The sequence below is a fragment of the Homarus americanus genome, unplaced genomic scaffold, assembly GCF_018991925.1.
Source record: "Homarus americanus isolate GMGI-L3 unplaced genomic scaffold, GMGI_Hamer_2.0 scaffold36117, whole genome shotgun sequence".
Lineage (NCBI taxonomy): Eukaryota > Metazoa > Arthropoda > Malacostraca > Decapoda > Nephropidae > Homarus > Homarus americanus.
The window spans coordinates 322,067-345,788 of NW_024716501.1; the positions used below are offsets into that span (position 1 = coordinate 322,067).

General features: G+C 42.3%; 6 non-coding genes across 6 annotated transcripts; 3 read left to right on the top strand and 3 right to left on the bottom strand.

Moving 5' to 3' along the window:
- Positions 1-651: 651 nt before the first annotated feature.
- On the bottom strand, positions 652-725 carry Trnai-aau. The gene has a single exon. It is a non-coding gene; the product is annotated as a tRNA-Ile (tRNA).
- Positions 726-3,189: 2,464 nt separating this feature from the next.
- On the top strand, positions 3,190-3,263 carry Trnai-aau. Its single transcript has one exon. It is a non-coding gene; the product is annotated as a tRNA-Ile (tRNA).
- A 613-nt stretch (positions 3,264-3,876) lies between these two features.
- Positions 3,877-3,948, top strand: Trnac-gca. Its single transcript has one exon. It is a non-coding gene; the product is annotated as a tRNA-Cys (tRNA).
- Positions 3,949-8,505: 4,557 nt separating this feature from the next.
- Positions 8,506-8,577, bottom strand: Trnag-ucc. The gene has a single exon. It is a non-coding gene; the product is annotated as a tRNA-Gly (tRNA).
- Positions 8,578-17,502: 8,925 nt separating this feature from the next.
- On the top strand, positions 17,503-17,574 carry Trnap-agg. Its single transcript has one exon. It is a non-coding gene; the product is annotated as a tRNA-Pro (tRNA).
- Positions 17,575-18,449: 875 nt separating this feature from the next.
- On the bottom strand, positions 18,450-18,521 carry Trnah-gug. The gene has a single exon. It is a non-coding gene; the product is annotated as a tRNA-His (tRNA).
- Positions 18,522-23,722: the final 5,201 nt, after the last annotated feature.

Here is a 23,722-nt window from a genome sequence, read left to right on the forward strand (position 1 = left end):
AACCCAAGTTAGCCTTCATCGATTTCGACTAGGGTACAAGTGCACCTGGCAGACGATCGGAAATGTCGTCAGGGAATGCACCTACTGTCAGGAGCCAGCGGCCAACCCACTGGAGCACTATCTCCTCGACTGCGAAATCACACACAGTCTCCGAAACAGAATTCAAAACTTCCAAGAAGAACACACAACACCAGCGGTCACTCTAACCCGAAAGGCCCAAACAAACCACATACACCACCTTCTTTGGGTCATCACACGATACCCACCACCCAGATAGCTTGGGAAGTATCCTCCCCCAGCATGTGCGGACTCCAGTTCGGGGTACGCACCACTCCGAAATTGACCACGTCCAAGAGTGGGGGTTGGTGGTAAGCGCTCACTGACCGAGGGTCCGCTCACACCTGCAAACCTGCAGTATCCTTTCATATCTACAGGTAGGACACCTTTCATCCCCAAATCCCCAATCCGGTCTAGCTGCTCCAAGAGCTCCAGCCGGAACCATCAAACGGGCCGCCTACAGACAAAGGGCCGTGTCGGACTACGGTCCGACAATCTCAACAACAAGTCTTGTAACAATTTTATATGCAACACACGCTGAACTTTAAGAAAGAAAAGTTAAACTGTAAAAATGTACTCTCTCAAGAGTCTCAATGGCCCGTATGGGGATCGAACCCACGACATCCGCGTTATTAGCACGGCGCTCTAACCAACTGAGCTAACAGGCCACGAAAGCAATGGAATTCTTATATGTATAATAAAGAAATGGAATTAGCATTATATATATATATATATATAATGCTAATTCCACTTCTTTGACTCGAACATTAAAACGGGTAACAATGATCAAGATGCTGGTAAACTTTCAAACTGTATTTAGATAAATATTCAGTAAAATCGCCATACATTTCACACTGGTTCACCATTACACAGAATGCAGATAAAAAAAAACAATGGTTAACAGAAAGTTAATCAAAACCACTAATTTCCACTGGATGGATGTAACTAATAAAAAAGTAACAAAGAACGGTGAACAAACAGAAAAAAATGGTGAAATAATAAATAAAAAATAGTAACGCCAGGGATGGTGAAACAATGTCCAGAAAAATGCCATTGGTTAATACTGACGACTGACCCGCGGACGAGTTATTTGTTTTAATGTTTATTTTATTACTTTATTTTCAACAGGTTAGACATTTCTATGACACTTTTATGACGTTTCTTTCGCAAATGCCTTGTATATGCCGGGGGCTCCAGGCAGGCGGAGCCCCCTGATAGGAGATTAGGCTAGGTCAATTGCGAGGGAACGTTATAGAAGAAAAGTGTCTTAGAAATCTCTGAACTATTGAGTGGTGGGTGGCAACCACTAGCGTAGCTAAGTCCGCCCCGGGCGGCACTTTTGGGTCTGCTCATCATCCATATCTGCAGCTACTGGAGACGTTAATCCATCCCTTTGTATCGGCGGCAAGTTAATCCTTGTCGTGTCTGACCTAACACCTGACCCACATCATCACGGCCACGTCATGAGCTACACCCTTGCTATGAGGCCCCCCGCCACACACACAACCTGTAACCTGTTGAGGATTAAGGAAACAACTTCAAACAAGTACGCCAGTGAGCTCATGTGGTGTGGGTCAGGTGTTAGGTCAGACACGACGAGGATTAACTTGCCGCCGATACAAAGGGAAGGATTAACGTCTCCAGTAGCTGCAAAACCATGCAGTCTCGGGTCATATCAGTTCATGTACAGCCGACCAATCCACCAGTTACAAGCAATTCACTTCAGTTCTGCACAAGTCTCCATCGTAACAAGACGAGGGGAGGCTAGACGACTTTTAAGTTCTCTTGTGTTTTCGATCCAGTTATTTACTTCGTTGGAAGACATAATACTATAAGGTAAGAAATATTAAAGTATTGGTTAAAAAATATTGATGTGACTTTTGCTGCGGTACTGAGATTAAATATTAAGATTTTGTTTCACAGCTTCATGAACTTGCTGAGAAATATGCCTTCCTTACCCCATTGAATCTTTTGGATGATAAATATGAGTGTCAAATACATCACGATCACGACGACATTGATAAAGAGGAGTTCCTCGTTGAGAGAAAAAGACTTCAGCATTTTGTTGCTGTTGCTGCTATAACTAATAAAGACAGAATACAGACGTGGAAAGAAGGCCCCCTTGAACTTTTGCAGTTTATTCAAAAGTATAACCTTGGGAACTCGGATCCAAATATAGTAATAATGCTGAGGATTTTCCTCACAATTGCTGTTAGTGTTGCTACCTGTGAGAGGAGTTTATCGAAACTAAAACTGATCAAGAATTACTTAAGATCTACTATGAGCACCTTGCGGTTGAGAAATCTTGCCATACTGTCTATAGAGCGACAATTGACAGATGAAATAGTTTTTGATAAGTGTCATTGAAGAATTTGCCAACAAAAAAACAAGAAAAGTTACTTTGTAGAAAGTTGTAGTTTTCATTTCAGAAATAAAGATGGTCCTAATTTTTTACACTTTTTTACTTTTTTCCCTATCCTATATGTCGTTTTTGCTTTTTGTTTAACTGTTACTTATAAAGTTTAAGTATGTTTGGGGTGTATTTAAAGCATACTATATTTGAGTATGTGAAAGTAAAGTTGTAGTTTTAATTTCAGAAATAAAGATGGTCCTAATTTTTTACACTTTTTTTACTTTTTTCCCTATCCTATATGTCGTTTTTGCTTTTTGTTTAACTGTTACTTATAAAGTTTAAGTATGTTTGGGGTGTATTTAAAGCATACTATATTTGAGTATGTGAAAGTACAGTAATATTATAATGGTACACAAACTATTTAATATATATATATATATATATATATATATATATATATATATATATATATATATATATATATATATATATATATATATGAGTGAGTCACTGTGCAATATGTATTTTTTGTGGGGGCACGGGGGGGCGGCAAACTCAAGGGCCGCCCCGGGCGGCACACACTCTAGCTACGCCACTGGTGGCAACTTAAACAAATTTACCGGATCTCTTCGTTTTTAATTGTTGTCATCCTTTGAATTTACTAACCAAGAATATGAACATAAATAATAAACAAAATTAAAGACCTTGGTCGTTAACCTCAGTAATACATACATTAATATCAAAACAAGATAAAACCATTACTTAAACATTACTGTAACGGCCTGTTAGCTCAGTTGGTTAGAGCGCCGTGCTAATAACGCGGATGTCGTGGGTTCGATCCCCATATGGGCCACAATAGTTTCCAAGTTGGTTGGAGATTAGATTTTACTGGCACTACAATTTGTTTGAATTAAGTTAAACAAGTTGACATTAACTGTTGTTTTAGACTCCTTAATCTATATGAATTCAGATTTATTATAGATGTAAACTACTTTGAAATTAAAACAATGTTTACCAGTACTGTCGAGGGGTCTAGGCACACAGGAAACTGTATACTCCCACGGCCATAGTTAATCTTCATGTTGAACTGTGTAACTGCATAATTTATATACATGCATAACCAATCGTAAACGTGTTTGACAATTTTACTGAATGATGATTAATATTATTATTATTATTTATTATTATTATTATATTATTATTAATACAAGACAAAATGTATACAGATATCAAACTTGTACAACAAAATAAGGGAAAAATCCGAGGAAAAATAACAGCTACAGTGGAAATAAGTCTTGATTTCATGTGCTTTATACCCATATTGTATTCTAATGTACACGTGATGAATTAAAAAAAAACAATAAAAAGGGCCGGTGATGCTGACGAGAAACTTATTTTCTCCAAAATTATTTTTTATTACTATAATTAATTACTTATTGGAGGACGCCTTCCAAGCGTCCTCGAAAGGGGGTGTAGCTCAGCGGTAGAGCATTCGACTGCAGATCGAGAGGTCCCCGGTTCAATCCCGGGCGCCCCCTTCCTTACATTTTAAATAAGAATTTATATAATATATAACAACAAAAGACTGTATAATTATGCTCCCTGATTAAAGAAAAAATTCAGTACCTACTGTCTTTTCTACCGTCTTTTGACCTCAGACCACAATGAGGCCTTGTCCTTCATGTTGGGATCTAAGAGCTTGTACGAGAAATGGGACGAGGTATGGGACCTAAGAGTTTGTACGAGAAATGGGACGAGGCATGGGACCTAAGAGCTTGTACGAGGCATGGGACCTAAGAGCTTGTACGAGGCATGGGGCCCAAGAGCTTGTACGTGACATGGGACCTAAGAACTTGTACGAGACATGGGACCTAAGAACTTGCACGAGACATTCTTGTTGAAATAACCGCTCAGTATATTATCCTTAAAATCTCTACCCTGACTCGAAACTTATACAAACACAACAAATATAAGAGAACAGGCAATAAGGGGACTAAATGTTTTCCCTTCATCATAAAAAAGTTATGACTGTCCTAAATAGAAGTAATAACATTAAGACATAACACAGTACTTGCCGGCGATATCTTAAGTGTGGTTGCTGTGCTGACCTATTGCAATATGCATAATATTACAGTCACCAATACGAATAAAAATCCGATGAAATAAGGAATCCACGTGAAGATTAGACACTTCAGCAAACCCTTCCAAGTAGTGTCAGTGTCCTACTGGAAAACGCAACTGATGGCTTTGGTTGTCGATCACCCTTGGTCGAATTGCCTTACCGATTACCATTGTTGTATACACGCACTGTCTAGTTACTGTACATTGGAAATCGGATACCTACACGGTCTACGTATACTGTATACCTGTGTTGTCTATACACATGTTGAACTGTAGTGTTAACGTTATGATGTCTCACACTCCGGATGGGTTGGAGAAGGTAAACTCTTAATGGTGGTTTTCTTACATAAATATATTATATACAAATCAGTCTGGTGCTGGAGAGTTGCTTGGGTAGGAGCTTCTTTAGAGGAGGTGTTGCGTGTTGCAGGGCTCTAGGTCGAATCAATCTCAACGGCGAGACTGGGAGCTTATATACACGGCCACCAGAAGTAAGACCGGATGTAAGCGTCGCAGGAGGCCGACCCCCACCCCCCGCGAGTCTAGATGACGAGGCTTGTCGGAAAAACTCGCCGGTTGGCTGAACCCCGCCGCGACTAAAGGCGGCTAGGCTTGTGATGAGAGTATCCACTACACCACCTTAGGTAACGACCCTGTAGTGGATACTACTCTCCCCTACAACTGCCACGACGAAGTTCCTCTGACAAGCTTAGCCGCAGTGGTGGGCACAGCTAAACGAAAAGTTAGCTTCGCTAACCGCTAACTAAAAAGTTAACTTCGCTAACACTAAACCGCTAAACAGTTAAAAAAAATTAGCGGAAGCTAACGCTAACTGCTATTTTTTGTTATATGAATTTAGCTTGTTGGGGGGCTCTAAAACCCTTAAAAACAGACCTAGAGAGCTGAAATTTTCATATGTTGTCTTGTAGCTTAGACATAGAGCTTTCCAAAAAGGTATAGCATGCCAAGATCAGATGATGATCAAGGTGTACACAAATAATTAAATGAACAAATTAAGTTAAACATTAGTTTACAGTCAAGTTTCAACATACACTTTATAATCTTTATTTACTGTAAGAAAAGACAGAAATTATTAAACGAATCCAAAAACTGCAGTACTGTATAGCACAGGTAGCAAATAGCATCATGCCAAGATCAGATGATGATCAACTTATCAAGGTGTACACTGTACACAATTTCACAAATAATTAATTTGCATTCTCATACAACCTATCGGCATTATTCATGTAAATATGCAATACCAACCACATATACATTATACCAGTGCATTTTCATATAACTTATTGTTGGTCTTAGTCATGTAAATAAACAGATAACTCTAAACTTTAATGAAAAGTAAGTTTTTAGAAAATTTTGTTTGGCACACACCTTGGATGACATCCTGGTTATGAACTTATGCAGTACTTAGCATAACCAAATATATTGACACAAAAAAATCCTAATGAAATTAACAAATAAATGAGAAATGAAATTATACATTAATTTACAATTACATTCTATGATTCTTTCAACATACACTGACAGCCTTTATTTACTGTAAAAAAAAAGTATTAAACTTTAATAATCGAAAAATTCCATTCACTCCGGCTGCAGTGGCTGGGCCTTCTCCATCGCCTCGACGTGATGCTGGTTGCCCTTCATAAGCATCAGCCTCTCAAAGTTGCCATCTGACAGGGTGGCTCTCTTGACCTTCTAGATATCTTTGCACGTACTAACACGCAGTCAGCCAAGCGTGCCTGACTCGCTGTTGAAGACAGCGTCGCGGCGTCACATGCTTACAACAGACAGGAACAAACATGCATAAATTTTGTTAGCGGAACTAAATTTAGCGGAAGCTAATTGGATAGCTAATGGTTTCCAAAGTTAGCGAAAACGCTAATCCACTAACGAGAAAGTTAGCTTCGCTAATTAGCGGTTTGCGGAACCGTGCCCACCACTGCCTAGCCGCCTACAGTTGCGCCAAGTTTCTCTGACTAGTCTAGACTCCTAGACTAGGGGGGGGGTGACACCGGCGACGCTTACTTCCGTTCTACGTCCGCTGGACGTGTATATAAGCTCCAAGTCTCGCCGTGAAGTAGATCTCATTCTCATCTCCGTTCATAATTTGACAAAAAAGCTCAAATCTGTCTCCTGCTATTACTAAAAACTCTCCTACGATACGCTCATCCTTCCTTACTACGAATACTTTGACATTTCAAGTTCAAAGATTCAAAACTCTAACTCCAACTCGCTCCGTTCCTCTTTGACATAGCTCAAAGACTTTACCTTCATCTTTCTCCAAACAACCCTACGACTAGCTACATTTCCATTTTCACTTTCCCTGTTACTTTTGATCATGTGTGCCTGTGCGTCCGTCCACCTGCGCTTCTCTGCTTGCGCCACCGCCGTGGCGGGGCGGTTCTTCCTCCGCTTTGCCAACACTGCCTGAACCAAGACGACGACCAGAGCACCCGCGTTGGCCCTTTGCGTGCCCGGACCTGCTCCCGCCCTCCCTCTGCCTCGTCCTGATTGTGATTGTTACACCATTCGGGCACATTGCCTACCCCTTCACGCAAGCGGTGTTTAGCCACTGCACCTATTCTCTCCTTCTAAAATTCACTTCAATCGTCCCTTTATCCTTCCCCTGAACCTCTTTCCCCCCTGTCACTAGCTTTTATTCATTCATTCATTCGTGAAGTAGAGATTCAACCGAGAGCCCTGCAACACGCAACACCTCCTTTCAAGAAGCTCCTGCGCAGCAACTCCTCTACCACGCAGCAACTTCCCAGCACCAGACTGTTTTGTATATAATATATTTATATAAGAAAACCGCCATAGCTGAGTTTCCCTTCTCACCTCCATCCTATGTGTGATTCAACATCACGAAACCCCACGACCTTGTACACCCAGAAAAAAATATTATTAATACAAAAAAATCGCTACCGTTGCCGTACTTTACATTTTGGAACACAGAACAGGGTGTGTTGGTATGCCGACTTTCCTTACGAGATATATACTTCTATGGTAGAGATACGAGTCATTTAGTGTTTATACTGTACCGTTATTGTGGGTAGCGATGACGGCACCTCACGTTTCCTTGTGAGTTTCCTTTTTGGATGTGTCTTCCGCTTCCTTCGAATGGTTGCTGGAGAACGAAGTGGCTGCGATACTTAAATACAGTACCACTTCGGTTTCGATTGCGCAATGAAAGTCGAATCCATATCGAAAGGAACCCAAACCTTCAGTCGTACTTCGAGATCTTTTAGCTAAAGGAAAACACGCTGAACTTGAACCTTGAATTTTAGTGATCACTCTAGTCTAGTAGGAGAGTCAAGACAAAGATGATTGTAGGAGAAAGGCGACCCTTGTCTTCTGTAAAAAAAAAAAAATATATATTAACAATCACTTCAGTATTATGAGTGATTTCTGGGTTGAGTTGATCTGATCCGAAGACCTCTGTGACCTTGATCTTATTCCGACGATGACCAGATAAATTAGCTAAGATCTTTTTTTTTTTAATCTTTTAGTAACCTTTGACCTTTACATCTGAGGTCAAACAACCGACAGAGGGTTAAGCCATAAAAAAATCATATAATAATACACATAAGTTAGTATCTTTTAACCTTTGACCCTAAAGTATAACCTCGACTTCCTATGAGATCTTCTCAACTTCGTCTAAATAACATCAACGTAATTTTCTGTAACTCATCGATAAAATTTCTTAATTGGGCTAAAAGTTACAGAGCGTACTAGAATATACCCACTTACGATCTCTGACACTAGTCTGGGCATCATGACCTTCATATAAAGAACCTGGGAGATATTCGCAACTCATGGTCTTGTTGATATTAACCTTCATGTAAATTAGTATTAAAGTCCCTTCAGTGGTTCAAAAGTTATAGTGGACACAAAATGCGAGACGAACAGATGATTAAACATTATTCCTTCCTGAAGAATCGTATTGTGCAAAATTATGCGATGGCCGGGAATCGAACCCGGGTCAACTGCTTGGAAGGCAGCTATGCTCACCACTATACCACCATCGCATACAACAGCAAATGAAACTTTGGTAAAATGAACCCAGGTAATTTTTTGTGATGTCACGTATCATCAACACGAGGGAACACGCCTTTAAACTCTCTATGTTGTTTTGCAGAATGAACATAGGGAAACATTTCTTCATACAGAGGGTGAAATCGACTACAGTACTGGCCACTGGGCTTCAAAAAAGCCCTCGACAAAACTATCAACAACAATGGAGGGATCCTGTGGGGTATTGTTTGTTTGGTGTTCACACTCAGGATGGGACGGAGAAAGGAAACTCACAATGTGCTCTCTGCATACATAATGTATTGGATGTACAATGCAGCTTGGTGCTGGGAAGGCAGCATGGTTACAAGCGTGATGTAGAGAGCTGGTTGGTGAGGGTGCTCAGAGGAGGACAGCTTGTGGGTCGCCATGCTCGCCGGCGGGAGCGAGGGCCGCCAGGCAGCGGCGGAGGAGGTGGTGTAGCTTGCTGCGGCTGTAGCTAGAAGAAGAGATTTGGTTGGTGAGGATGCTCAGAGGAGGACCAGCCTGTGGGTCGCCATGCTCTCCGGCGGGAGCGAGGACCGCCAGGCAGGCGGAGGAGGAGGAGGTGATGCTGGCTGGTTGGTGTAGGTAGAAAGAGACAGGTCACCACGAGGTCAGGTCTTAAATAGCGGGGGTTGGCGTGGCTTAGTAGTTGACCCCCGTCATGTAAGGCGGCGCTGGTTGACCTAGACCACGAGGCATACACTGGGGAATTCGTGGGGTCGGCTACTCAGGGGCAAACAGCGTTTGTAGGGGAGAAATCCACTACAATACTCCCTCCTTCCCTCCAGGCGGTGTAGGAGACTTGTTGTCTGTAGGGTTGCATAGCACATGTGAGGCAGAACGGGCGGTGCATGCCTCATGCGAGACAACGGCGATGGCGTGGATGAGCTGGTCGCTGGAGACAATTGTCTAGATACACAATATCTGTGGGAGTAGAGAGGGAGAAAAAGGGTGTGTGGAGGCGATGAATATTGTGCTTCCCTCACGGCAGGTACAAAGTCGTCAGATGCGCCTGCTGGGGTGTGTGGGCCTGGGTCAGGAGCAGGGGCTGCGTCAGCAGAAGCGGATGAGGGCTCGTGACAGCAGCTGGGTCCACGACAGCAGCAGGGTGCAGGACATTAGCAGGGAGTACCTGAGGGAGAAAAGAGGGGTGTGTGGGTCCGCACTCAGGAGCAGGGGCCGCGTCAGGGGGTACTGCTGGGCCGGGGTCGGCGTCTGAGGCAGGACGGGTGTGTTGGACCGCATCATGAGCAGGGGCGGCAGGGGTTACTGCTGGGCCGGGGGCGGCGTCTGAGGCAAGACGGGTGTACTGGGGCCAGAAGAGGAGCGGCTGTCTGCTTAGAGTAGCAGAGCTGCTCTAAGGTGTCTAACCTGCGATGTAGAGACAGTAGCTGTAGAGCCAATGAGAGCTGCTTCTGGGTGGATAAGCCAGTCTTCCATGTTGCTTGAAGACTGGGAGCGTGATCTGTTTCTCCTTCCTGTGTGAGTGCGAATCTCCGGGTTCACCATTTGTGGGGTATAGTTTGTTTGGTGTTCACACTCAGGATGGGACGGAGAAAGGAAACTCACAATGTGCTCTCTGTATACATGTTGTATTGGATGTACAATGCAGCTTGGTGCTGGGAAGGCAGCATGGTTACAAGCGTGATGTAAAGAGAGCTGGTTGGTGAGGGTGCTCGGAGGAGGACAGCTTGTGGGTCGCCATGCTCGCCGGCGGGAGCGAGGGCCGCCAGGCAGCGGCGGAGGAGGTGGTGTAGCTTGCTGCGGCTGTAGCTAGAAGAAGAGAGTTGGTTGGTGAAGATGCTCAGAGGAGGACCAGCCTGTGGGTCGCCATGCTCTCCGGCGGGAGCGAGGACCGCCAGGCAGGCGGAGGAGGAGGTGGTGATGCTGGCTGGTTGGTGTAGGTAGAAAGAGACAGGTCACCACGAGGTCAGGTCTTAAATAGCGGGGGTTGGCGTGGCTTAGTAGTTGACCCCCGTCATGTAAGGCGGCGCTGGTTGACCTAGACCACGAGGCATACACTGGGGAATTCGTGGGGTCGGCTACTCACGACAAACAGCGTTTGTAGGGGAGAAATCCACTACAATCCTACACAGGCCACTGGCCCCTTTCCCTTGGTAAGGTCGCCTCTATAGGTGGCCATAAGTAAGTAAGGTAAAGTAAAGTAAACAAATCTTGTGAAAGCAAGGTACCTGATTAAGCAAACTCCTGTGTTAAATCGCCAGGTGCATATCGGTGTAGCGGACCAGAAATAGCCGAAACGATAACTGTGCATGCGCGGGTGATGACATCGCATTCACAAACAGTGACGTGTTCCAGCCTCACCCTGCGTAGGACAGAAGTGACCAGTTGTGCTGTGGCGATAGATAAGTGGATATGGCGACTCTTGACAGGGCAGGAGTATGTTAAGTACTACCTAAATAATAACACCCATCGGCCAAGCAGTGACTATCGTGTAAAGATGGCAGTGATGAAGGCAGTAATCTGTACAGAATTGATGGTTAGTATATCACTAAGCAAATTTGAGTTTTGTATACGTCTGGTCCGCTTCATGGGATCAACAACTCTGCTCCCTATTGACCAACTTGGCGCCTAATGAAAAAGTCCAACTAGGCTCATTCAGACCACCATTTTCGTTTTTCTTTCAGAAACAGGAACTCTATTTTACCTAGCACCAAGTTCAGGATTATGGCAGAGAATTATAACTTCAGAAGAAGAAAAGCAGAGGATTCTTTTGAACTGCCATGCTGCACCATCTGCTGGGCACAGTGGTATCACTGCCACAACTGAAAAAAAAAATACCCAGCGGTATTACTGGACGGGTGTAAAAGAAGAAATGAAAGATTATGTAAGCCATATTATCTTATTTTAATACATTTTACACTGCAATGGTTGTTCTTATTAAACTTCAAATATAAAATTATAAAAGGTCAACAAATTTAAAGATGAATTGCTGCACTTCTGCAGAACACCCCCAAATGGCAAGCGACGTACGATCACGGACCTCAAACATTTGTAAGTATGAGTGTATTCGCACTATGATAAACAAAATATACAAAGTTAAAAAATTATTTGATGAAGTACTTGTGAAAAATTAAATTAAAAATTGCAAAATTAGCCGAGACAGTATATATACATAAGATTCCCAACTTCAACTTGAATTCTGGCAACTACAATTTAGACCTTTATTAAAGACATTCTGGTTAAAACTTTAACATAAGAACATAAGAATGGAGGAAACAGCAGCTTGCCTATTGGCCAGTGCCGGATTAACCCTGAGGCACTTGAGGCACTGGCCTCAGGCCCCCCCGACTTTAAGGGGTCCCCAAATCCAAACATTCTCGAAGTTGAAGCATATAAAACATGAACTTCGTTCAACGATGTCCTAGCAACGTCTCAATTTTCTGTCTCTTATGAACACTGAATGTGTTATTTTGCAGAAGCTTAATATTGATGAAATCATTGATAAATTTTGGTATATTTTGTTCTTGCTAGCTATATATATATACCTTGAGGGCATTGCCCGAAGTTGATGTGCCTCAGGCCCCTATTAGGCTTAATCCGGCCCTGCTATTGGCCCATACTGGGCAGTCCCAAACCCAACCCCTATCGCTCGTATATCCATCCATAAACTGCAGGGGTGGTCTGAAAAATGGCAAATGAAATTCAACACCAGCAAGTGCAGCGTACTTAATATTGGAAGAACAAATACTTATAATGTATACAGCCTTAACAACATCAACCTAGAGAAGTCGACTTGTGAAAGAGACCTAGGGGTACTTGTAAGCCCGGACCTACGGCCTAGAAAACAGTGCGTTAATGTTCGAAATAAGGCAAACAGAGTATTGGGTTTTATATCTAGAAGTGTAAGTAACAAGAGTGCAGAGGTCTTATTGCAACTATATCTTGCACTAGTTAGGCCGCACCTCGATTATGCGGTTCAGTTCTGGTGCCCCTATTACAGAATGGATATAAATTCACTGGAGTCGGTGCAGCGAAGAATGACAAAAATGATTCCGGGACTTAGAAACCTTCCATATCAGGATAGGTTAAAGAAACTTAACTTGCATTCCCTAGAAAGACGAAGAGTGCGGGGAGATATGATAGAAGTATTTAAGTGGGTGAAAGGAATCAACAAAGGGGATAGAGATAAAGTTCTTATAATATCCGAGCAGGATAGGACTCGGAGCAACGGATTCAAGTTGGATAAGTTTAGGTTTAGGAGGGAGATAGGAAGAAACTGGTTCACAAATAGGGTGGTGGACGAGTGGAACAAGCTTAGCAACTTTGAAGTAAGTGCGGGAACTCTGGAAAGTTTCAAAAGGAGGCTAGATAGATTCATGGATGAGAGAGAGTGGTAGTAACTCTCGACAGGAGCTGCCATGCACAGGCCAACCGGCCTATTGCAGACTCCTTATTTTCTTATGTAACCTAGGTTTGAACCCATCCAACGTATTCGAGTTACTGATGAATTTGAAGCTATCCAGCGTATTGTGTTTTCTTTTAAAGGTCATTTAAAATGATTCATTATACTTTATTAATGTTGGCAAAAATCTTGCAGAGAGCATCCCTGATCACCATGAGGAATTTAGAGCCTACCTGACAGCATAATGAGCTGTTCTTATCCCCTGTCACAGCAGATGAATTATTGGCCATCACAAAAATGTCCAAAGATGCAGCAGCAGGCGAAGACAATATACCAATGAGCATCATTAAGAAAGTAGCCCACTTATTACTACCTGTTCTCCTACACATTTGTAACTCCTCCTTAACGAGTGGTGTCTTTCCGGATAAACTGAAAATTGCTAAAGTTCACCCAGCATATAATAAATCTGGGGACAAAGGTCTCTTCAAGAATTACCGCCCCATATCAGTCCTCCCAGCCTTGAGTAAGATACTGGAAAAGCTATTGTAGGGTTTCGTGATATAATGTGTCTAGCACTCAGGATGGATGGAAACTCTAAGGTGGTTTTCTTATATAATATAAGTTATATGGTAGACAGTCTGGTGCTGGAGGTGCCGTGTGGTGAGGAGCTGCTCAGTAGACACGTTCGGTGAGTAGCGTGTTGAAGGAGGTAGATGTGCAGGAGCTTCGTTAGAGAAGATGTTGCCTGTTGCTGGCCTCCTGGTTGAATGAGAACGGGACAGCAGGAGCTTGCTTGGAGGAGGTGTTGCGTGTTCAGGAACCGAGAGCAGAATGAGAGATGGTTGGTGAGGAAGCTCAGAGAAGGACAGCTGGTGGGTCACCATGCTCGCTGGCGGGAGCGAGGACCGCCAGGCAGGCGGAGGAGAAGCGAGGGCCGCCAGGCAGCGGCGGAGGAGGAGGTGTTGCGTGTTCAAGAAGAGAGGCTAGAATGAATCTCAATGGAGAGACAGAGCTTATATACACAGCAGCCGTGAGTCAGCCGTGAGTCATGTAGGGAAAACCCAAGAAGTAGCCGGTCTTTTGACTCAGTTGCTAGGATACGGTGGCATCTGGTGACGCCCCCCCCCCCTGGGCCGCTAGTTTGGTTGCTAGGGAAGACGTCGCAGGTGGCCTGCAGCTATGCAGTTGTAGGGGAGACGTCCACTACACTATCATGTAATAGACTAAAGTCCTTCTGCATTGCCAATAACATCTTTACAGACTCCCAGTTTGGATTTAGAGCTAGAAGTCGACTGAGAGTGCTCTGCTATCCTTTACGAATGACATCGTAAATTCCTTTGATGACAGTCAGTTCAGTCGGTATATTCTTGGACCTCTCTAAAGCCTTCGATACTGTCGACCATACCATCCTCCTTTCAAAGCTTGAACATTACGGCGTTAGGGGCCTGTCCTACATTTGGATTACCTTGCATCTGTCCAACAGGATGCAGTATGTCTGCAATAGTAATCACCCATCTGACTCCTCGCCAATCTTGTATGGCGTCCCCCAAGGTTCCATTCTCGGTCCAGCACTGTTTTTGATGTACATAAACAACATACAGTAGTCCACGCCAGCACACTCATAAAATACAACTTATTTTCAGACGATAGTAATCTCTATGCCAGCAACTCAGATCTCCATTCCTTGATGAGAACTATGAACACTGAATTGACTAACATCAGGACCTGGGTGATACGTAATAAACTGACCTTAAACCTTGAGAAAACTCACTACACGATCTTTCACAGAAGGAAAAACTTACCCCTAGACTTGGACCCCCTGTACCTTGGTACTGTAATACAGTCCTCAAACGAGAACAAAATACTAAATTCCTCGGAATTATTGTTGATGAGAAACTTAACTGGAGAAACCACATACAAGCCATTCACAGTAAAGTCAATAAACAGTGCGGTATCATGTATCACACTCAACAGTCACTCACTCACACAGCAATGAAAGAAATCTATCATGATCTTGTTTACCAACACCTGATACACTGTCACACACTATGGGGGGGCCTCTGGCTCTTCAAAAAAACACAACCTCTGGTTACTGCACAAAAGAGAGTTGTATGGACAATGACCTATTTTGAAAAAAAAAAAGATCACACAAACGAAAAATTTGCTATATTGAAAATGTTAAAATTCGAAGATATTAACACCTACTGCTTTGCCCCCTTTGTTTACAAATTTATCAATCACTTGATTGACAATAATTATTTCCAGTTCCGGAATAATCAGAGATGCAACTTAAGGCACCCAGAGCTACTAAGGCCACCCCCCTCCCCTCCCATGCGCTCCTCTCAGTCCCAGACCCCCATAAAATCATCTCATAAAAAATATCTATTGTCTAAGTATTAATATTTCTTGTAATACCTACTATATTTACAGTACCTGCTTTTATTGTACAATCAAAACTGTTTTATCGGAAATTATCATGTAAATAGATAAGTAATTACCATTGCAATAAACATAATTGCCAACTAGACATAATGTTGTACTGCTCCCTCATTATACTTATGTTTTTCAATTTCACTGTAATTTATGCATATATAAAAAATAAATAAAATAAATTAGAAAAATAAATATATAAATAAAATTAATAAATATTGAAATGATAATAGTGGTAACATTATGAGATGTTCTAGTTACCACCATGCTATTGTACTATTCCAGATGATACTATATGTTACATAGTACTTCCTTGAGATAAATGTATAGTATATATCAGGTGCCTAAAAGAGAGCTCAGGTTCTCAACTGGCTCAGCCATGTTAATACTGTTATTATTATCCACTCTGTATCTGTGTTTTTCTGGCTAATTAAACTGTTTCAGTTCAATTCAATGTGTTTCGGTTGTCATTTCCTTTTATTTAGTAACCGTAATTTAAACATCCTGAGGCAGCATGTTTGGCACATTTTTACATTTAGACCTGATTATATTTTATATTATACTATTTTATTTAACTGATGAGGACTGCAGTTGTCAGTCGAAATGTTTTAATTTTATTGAAATTTTTAGTTTTATGATTCGCCTGTACTTCATCAAAGCATAGCTGTGGCGAGGTGCTGGACAACTCGTACCCAAGCAAATAGTACCCACCAGAACATGTCAAGTCATACCCAATTACAAGATAACTCGTATCCAATTTACGACAGTTCGTACACACACATACATACATATATATATATATATATATATATATATATATATATATATATATATATATATATATATATATATATATATATATATATAACTGTGTGACACATCTTGATTTATACACTTCTAAACTGTTTTCCCAATCTATGGGATGATTATTGTTCCTTATATGAACGAAGTGCACTGGTTTCAGATGCTGTTCTAATATTATACTTGTGCCGTTTTATTCTAAGATGCAATGCTTTCCCAGTCTGGCCTACATAATTTTCATTACAACTGCTGCATGGAATGCAGTAAGCACTTCCATTTACATTCAAGGTTGGAAAAGTTGAAAAATATAAATTAGTTCCTAAAAGTTAAAAGCATTGTAATGGGGATAAACCAAGTAGATATTGAAAACACCATGCAAAAGATGAAAATTTAATGAATCTACGGAGGGGTAATACCCTTCTTACCCACTCTGCGGACGCCCGTGAGGGCAGAATTATTTTAACTTTCGGTACGGGGAACTTCTGATCCGCCTTTACACGGACCAGAAGTAGCCGAAACAATAACTGCGCATGCGCGGTTGATGACGTCACTGCATACCAGGAGTTGCTGCCCTCTAGGTAACTGTATTTATATATTATCATCCACACAACATTAAGCAATACCAAACGTATAAGCACGTACGTGTCAAAGGAATGCATGTCATCATCAAACCAGAAATGACTTCATCTGAGGCTGATTGCGGAGCAACGCCAACCGACCGCTGTCCGTCGCTGTCCGAATGAGTCGTACGTCTGGCACCTCATTTTTTATCTAACACTTCACTTTTAACTGCTACACCGGGGCAACTTCTGGTCCGCTACACCGGCTCGTACGGCTATGGAAGTTCTTCCTTAAGTTTTACAATGGCCATTATCAACAGTGAAAAACATGTACGTATTCAAATAATTATTTATAATTCATCAACTGTAAAGTCTAAGTGAAAAGATTAAATTTTAACCCATTAATAATCACCTGCATCAATACTAAACAGTTAATCACCTGCATAATTAAAAACCTGAATCTAAAATCATTTAAAGGTTGGTCACTCAGATCAGTAGCTATTTGACCAAAGAAAGAGAGGTCTGTGATACGGCCAGGATGACAAATGTTTACGGCCAATCATCCAAAAACTACACTTAGCAAACTGGCAGCTGAAATGTGGGGAGTTGTCCTATTTCAACCATACATGTAATGTTAAGAAATACAGTGTAAGCTATGGTCATTGTTATTTATCTTCGACAGGTTGGTTACGATACCCACACCAGTTGATATTCTAAATGCTCAATTAACGGAGAATATTGGCCTGTTGGTCTAGGGGTATGATTCTCGCTTAGGGTGCGAGAGGTCCCGGGTTCAACTCCCGGACAGGCCCAAAGGATTTTCGACACACATCGAGCTTAAATTTTTTTTTCTTCGACTCTGAAGTTCTGTACATAAATGATTATTCAGAAGACCAGTTGGTTACTCTTGGGATATGTCCTGGCTTGGGTACAAGAGGTCCCGGGTTCAAATTTCGGACGGCCCTGGGGGTTTTTAACAACCGATTTCATTACCTTATAGTGGATTTCTCCCCTACAAACGCTGTTTGTCGCTGAGTAGCCGACCCCACGAATTCCCCAGTGTATGCCTCGTGGTCTAGGTCAACCAGCGCCGCCTTACATGACGGAGGTCAACTACTAAGCCACGCCTACCTCCGCTATTTAAGACCTGACCTCGTGGTGACCTGCCTCTCTTCTTCTAGCTACAGCCGCAGCAAGCAACACCACCTCCTCCGCCTGCCTGGCGGTCCTCGCTCCCGCCGGCGAGCATGGCGACCCACAAGCTGGTCCTCCTCTGAGCACCCTCACTAACCAGCTCTCTCTACATCACGCTTGTAACCACGCTGCCACTTCCCAGCACCAAGCTGCATTGTACATCCAATAAAACATGTATACAGAGAGCACATTGTGAGTTTCCTTTCTCCATCCCATCCTGAGTGTGAACCAAAATAACCCATACCCCACAACCTTACATTGATCTACGTTTCTGTTTACTATGATTTTACCGGTTTGGTGGACAATTAAATTCTGAACTGAAGAGTGACCACACAAAAAATAATGTTGCTGCTACACTTAGAAAACGTCTATACATGACAGTGGATGACACCTGAAATACCCTGTGGATGAGACGGTGTCGTACATTTATTTACAAAACTCTTTAGTTTTAAATTCCCGCACTTCTCAGGTAATTGAATCAAAACCACACATATGCCGTGACCAGGATTCGAACCTGGGTTATTGCGGCCACAACGCAATGTACTAACCACTATACGATCACGGCCGTTGTACTCCTTCAACAATCCATCATACTCACATGTATTTTGTGACCTGTAAGTGCCCAGAATAGTCATGGTGAAACTTAAAAAGTGATTAGCCATGGTATGATAAGGTAACTAATTTGAGATCAACAAAATGATAGTAATCACGTGTTGAAACTAGAAAACGCATCATTACATAAAATAAAAAAAATACAATCACTGAACATGTTAGGTGGGGCGGATAGAGTGAAGTAACTGAAGCCGAATCACACTTAGGCTACAGGATTTTCAATGGGCAGTGCTCAGTGTCTAGCAAAAAAAATTGTAAGGATTAGGGATTTGAACCGGCAGGGCATTGGAGGGAGTGAACATAATTTTATGGTACCTGGTGTCCGGGGTCAAGCGAAAAACACTTTCTTCTTTACTGTTATAACAGACTGGAACACGTTACCAGACCACATCAAAACCAGTTACGGTATTAAGCAACTCAAAACTAAAACAAAGAAGTACATAGCAGACGAAGTACAGCAAGAGATGATAGTGAGTTTCTATATTATTAACCACAGAATGTAGTAGTACTGCGGTAGTGATCCACCAGCCTCGTATAGTCGAAGCGCAATGTACCGCATGTTGAATATTTTTAAACATTCACTTATACTCCTGTAGAGTAAGCCTAAACAAAGGACCCTCCTGGAAATAAATACCTGGCAGCTTTATCGGCTATCCTTGGTCAAGTTGCCTTACTGTTTACTATTGTCCTTGACCTACAATCCTGCACTGTTTAGGGCACACGGAAAACTATACTTTCATGGTCTATGTGCACTATATCCCTACATTGTCTATATCAAGGGCTGATCCAAAGGGGTCCTGACCCCCCCCACCTTTCACCAGAAAATTTCAATACTTTTCGTTAATGCAGTATTGTACTCAGCAGTTTTTGTATAGTAAAATGTAATTACTATTGTGGGGTTTCGTGATGCTGAATCGCACATAAGATGGAGGTGAGAAGGGAACTCAGCTCTGGCGTTTTCTCTATAAAAATATATTATATACAAAACAGTCTGGTGCTGGGAAGTTGCTGCGTGGTAGAGGAGTTGCTGTGCAGGAGCTTCTCTAGAGGAAGTGTTGTGTGTTGCAGGGCTCTTGGTAGAATGGACATCACGGTGGCAGTTGTAGGGGGAGAGTATCCACTACACTATTGACTTCAGAATATCTCCTAATATCAAGTACACATGGCCTCAAAATCCCCATGATATTGGTCAGATTTCAACCAAAAATTATCGGGGGCTTACAACCGATCCCCCCCCAAAACACCAACTGGTTGGGCTCGCTGTGCTCGCCATGTTCCCCCATCCACAACTTCTTGAACCCCCCCTTTTTGATAGTCCTGGATCCGCCCCTGTATATTCATGCTAAACTGTATAACTGCATAATTTATAAAGTATGAGAACTTTACCGAATTATTATTATTATAACCTGTATTAAGCTCTGTCTTTTCAAAGATGGATAAGAAACCATAGCTGAGTAACGATAAAATTACAAGGAAATTTTTTGAGAGAATATACAGAAATAAACGATATATTATGAAATGTAAACTCACCAGGTGAATTTCGTTTTTTCTTCTAATTTAGCTGACGGATGAAAGTCGTCTGAAATAATTACGACAATGGTAAATCAACTGTGTTCAATATGAAGATATCTAATTCCATTATACCAATGCCTCATTTGAAATACTAGTCTACAAATACTGTAGTGTACAGATTTTTATTCAGCACTACTTTATTCTACTAAACTCCAAATCGGCTCGTTGAAATTTTTTGGCAGTACAGTAGGGGTCAAAAGTCTTGAACACTTGACAGTATTTGGCAAGTACCCAAAGGTCTTACGTATTAAGGCGAGTTTTATCCCATTTTGTGGTTCAGACATAATATGTGATGACAAGTAGTGTTATTAGTATATCCCAATCATATATGTATAACTCAGAAGTAGATGCCAGATATTACTAAGTGTTCAAGACTTTTGACCCCGGCTGTACAATTGGAGATCACTACATGTGACGCATCGTGTACTTCATGAATCTATTCACTAAAATTCCTCATTGGCAGGTGTTTAGTAAACCTGGCAGTTATGCTAGATTAACATACGGCTGAATTTCATTATTTCTAGCTGGTAAAAAAGTCAGTGCGAATGGATTTTAATCAGACTCGAGTAGTGGTGTTGAATGACATTCACCAAGGAAATATGTTAGATCCAGATCCATTCGTTATAGGCCATAATAAATCAACGATACATATGGTTGTTCCAAAATATAGTCCGATTAAATCTTATTGCAGTTCCATATAAATCTAGATGTCAAGAAATTAAACCTTTTCTTTTTAGGGGAACAGCCCACCCGAGCACAAGTCATCGGGGCCTAGGGGGCGAAAAAATAAGAATAAAAAGAAATAAAAAGAAAAGGTTATATTAATCTACACCACGAAGATGCCGGAAAACCAGCTTTTTAAAGTGAGATTGTATGAGCGTGGAAACACAGAAGAAGGCAGAGAAGGGTGTACTATAAAGGGTTATTCTAGTGTGACCGACATCTGCAGAGAATTGGTGGGCACCGCGGGCAAGACGTGTTACGAGCCCACTGCCTTGCCATCGGTACACAGATGCCAAATCCACCGAACATTGCCCGTTAAAGTAACTGTAAATGAGAGAATGAAGCAACATTGCGGCAAAGAGAAAGGGAAGAAAGATTGTCAACTGAAGGCCCATCCACACGATCGAGCAGTGCCCTGCGGGCACGCACTAAATGCCCGTTATCGGGCAAAATTGGCGGGCAAACCAGCAGAATGCCCGTGCCCGCCGTTGAGCGAAATCATGGTCCGCCTGCCTGGTGGTTTGCTGCCGGATGTGGAGCGACGACTTTAAGTACTGCAAATGTGATACGTTGTTCCCCGCTCAGTCCAGATGTCCAGTGTATAACCAAATAAGCTTATGCAATGTACATTATTGGCGTGACAATAAACGGGAGATTGTTTGTATTATGTGATGAGGACATTCGTGTGTGTTCTTCGTTCCTGCCGCTCTCCTCACTCTAGTCCCATAGCTTCCTGTCTATGCATATCATAATTCTAACATTATTCAATGAATTTTTATGTATTACAAATCTCACCTGCAAGTAATCTTCCTTGAGTACTTCATACATGACTTGACAAGTTGCAGGTATTATGCGAGACAAACTTTGTTTTGATATCCTCGTTCTCTACTGAAGTGACGTGTAGGTGCACCCAGTTGAAAGATATATGAGCATTGACTCTAGACGAGCCTCTGCAGATATACTCTCCCTCATATTGGTATCCTTTTTTTTTTATATATGGTTCCATTTTCCCTAGAAGTTTGTCAAAGGTGTTGGGTCCATTCTCATGTAATTGGTGAAGTCTTGCTCATGTCCATCTTGTCCATCTTGCAGTTCACGTAAAATCTTGGCATGACTTCACAATACTTTTCTTCGACCTAACCACTCTTTGCACCATTCCCTTTTCTGCATATGGTTCTTCTTTTTGCACATAGCAGCAATTATTATAGTACACAACGCTATGCTCTTCGCTTTAACTGTCCGGCGATTATTCCTGCGACACACCATGGTGATCGTACCGCACCCGCCACTGCCAACCACCTACTAGCTACCGGAGCCAGACTATGACTGCCGCCAACCACCCTCGTGTGTACAACACACAGGCTTTGCCCGGTAAACGGGCAAAGCCCTCCGGGCTCTGCTCGATCGTGTGGACGGGGCTTAAAGGAGGAGAGTTAATAAGACAAAATGCCTTTGATTCCACCCTATCTAACAGTTGGACAGGAGAGCCACCCTAGATATGAGAGCAGTACTCCACGTTAGGACGAATGAATCCCTTGAAGGAACTGCTCAGGAGAGAAGTAGCTACGGCATCTGTACAGCATTCCCAGCTTTCGGGCGGCAGCTTTAGCAATGTTGAGGATGTGTGGCTTCCATGACATATGAGAGGAAATAGTGAAGCCTAGCATATCTATTTTAGAATTTGGGAGAATGATAGTGTCCTGAAATGTGATTGGTGGGAGATCATCTAATTTGAAAAGTGTAATTGGTAAATACTGAGTTTATTACTATTGAATTTAACCAAGTTTCTACCTCTCCATCCGGAGATGCTGCACAATTCCGCATTGATAGATGTAATGATATCAGCTCTAGAAACAGATCTAGTTTGAGAGTTAGGGGGAAGGGGAAAATGTGAAGAAGAGTGATGAGTACAATCATCAGCGTAAGAATGGATAGAATTAGTTGTAGTGTGAAGTAAATCACTGATAAAAAGAACGAAGAGAGTAGGTGAAAGAACAGAACCGCTATTGATAGAGAAAGAGCGAGAGATCGATCCCTCGACAACAAGTGCCATGGATCAGTTCTCAAGGAAACTAAAAATTAGAGAACAAAGTAGGGGAGAGAAACCATAAGAGGGAAGTTTAGAAAGCAAAGACTTGTGCCGTACCCTGTCAAATGCTTCGGAGATGTCGAGGGCCACGACGAAAGTTTCCCAATAATCCCTAAGAAAGGATGACCAAAGATGGGTGCAGTAGGAGAGCAGATCACCAGTAGATCTCGCCTGGCGAAAGCCATACTGGTGATCCGACAAAAGAGAATGGTGTTCAAGGTGACGGAGAAAATGGGAGTTCAAGATTGTTTCGAGAATCTTAGAGAGGGATGAACTTAGGGCAATGGGGCGATAGTTAGAGGGATCAGAATAGTCACCCTTCTTGGGGATGGGCTGAACCAAGAAGAGGAAAACGTTTGGGTTTTGAGGCAAAGGCGAAAGAGGCGAGCAAGCACAGGGGCCAGAACTTCAGCACACTCCCTCAGAACACGAGGGGGGCATTCCGTCCTGTCCATGCGACTTACTCACATCCAACCTGGATAACACTCCAGCAACCCTACGAGTGGGGATTATAGGAACGTGCATAGGTTCAGGAGGAGGAGGAGGAGCAGGGGTAGGAGGGAGAGAGTTGGAATCGTCTAAGGTGGAATTAGAGGAGAATAAGGTGCCAAAAAGATAGGCTTTGTCAGGGGGAGAGTTGGCTATAGAGTTATCAGGTCGGAAGAGAGGAGGAAAAGAAGGAGTGCAGAAGTTATTATAGATGTTTTTGGTTGAGGACCAGAAGGATTTACTAGAGGAAGAATTAGTCATGGACATCGGTCATTCTTTTT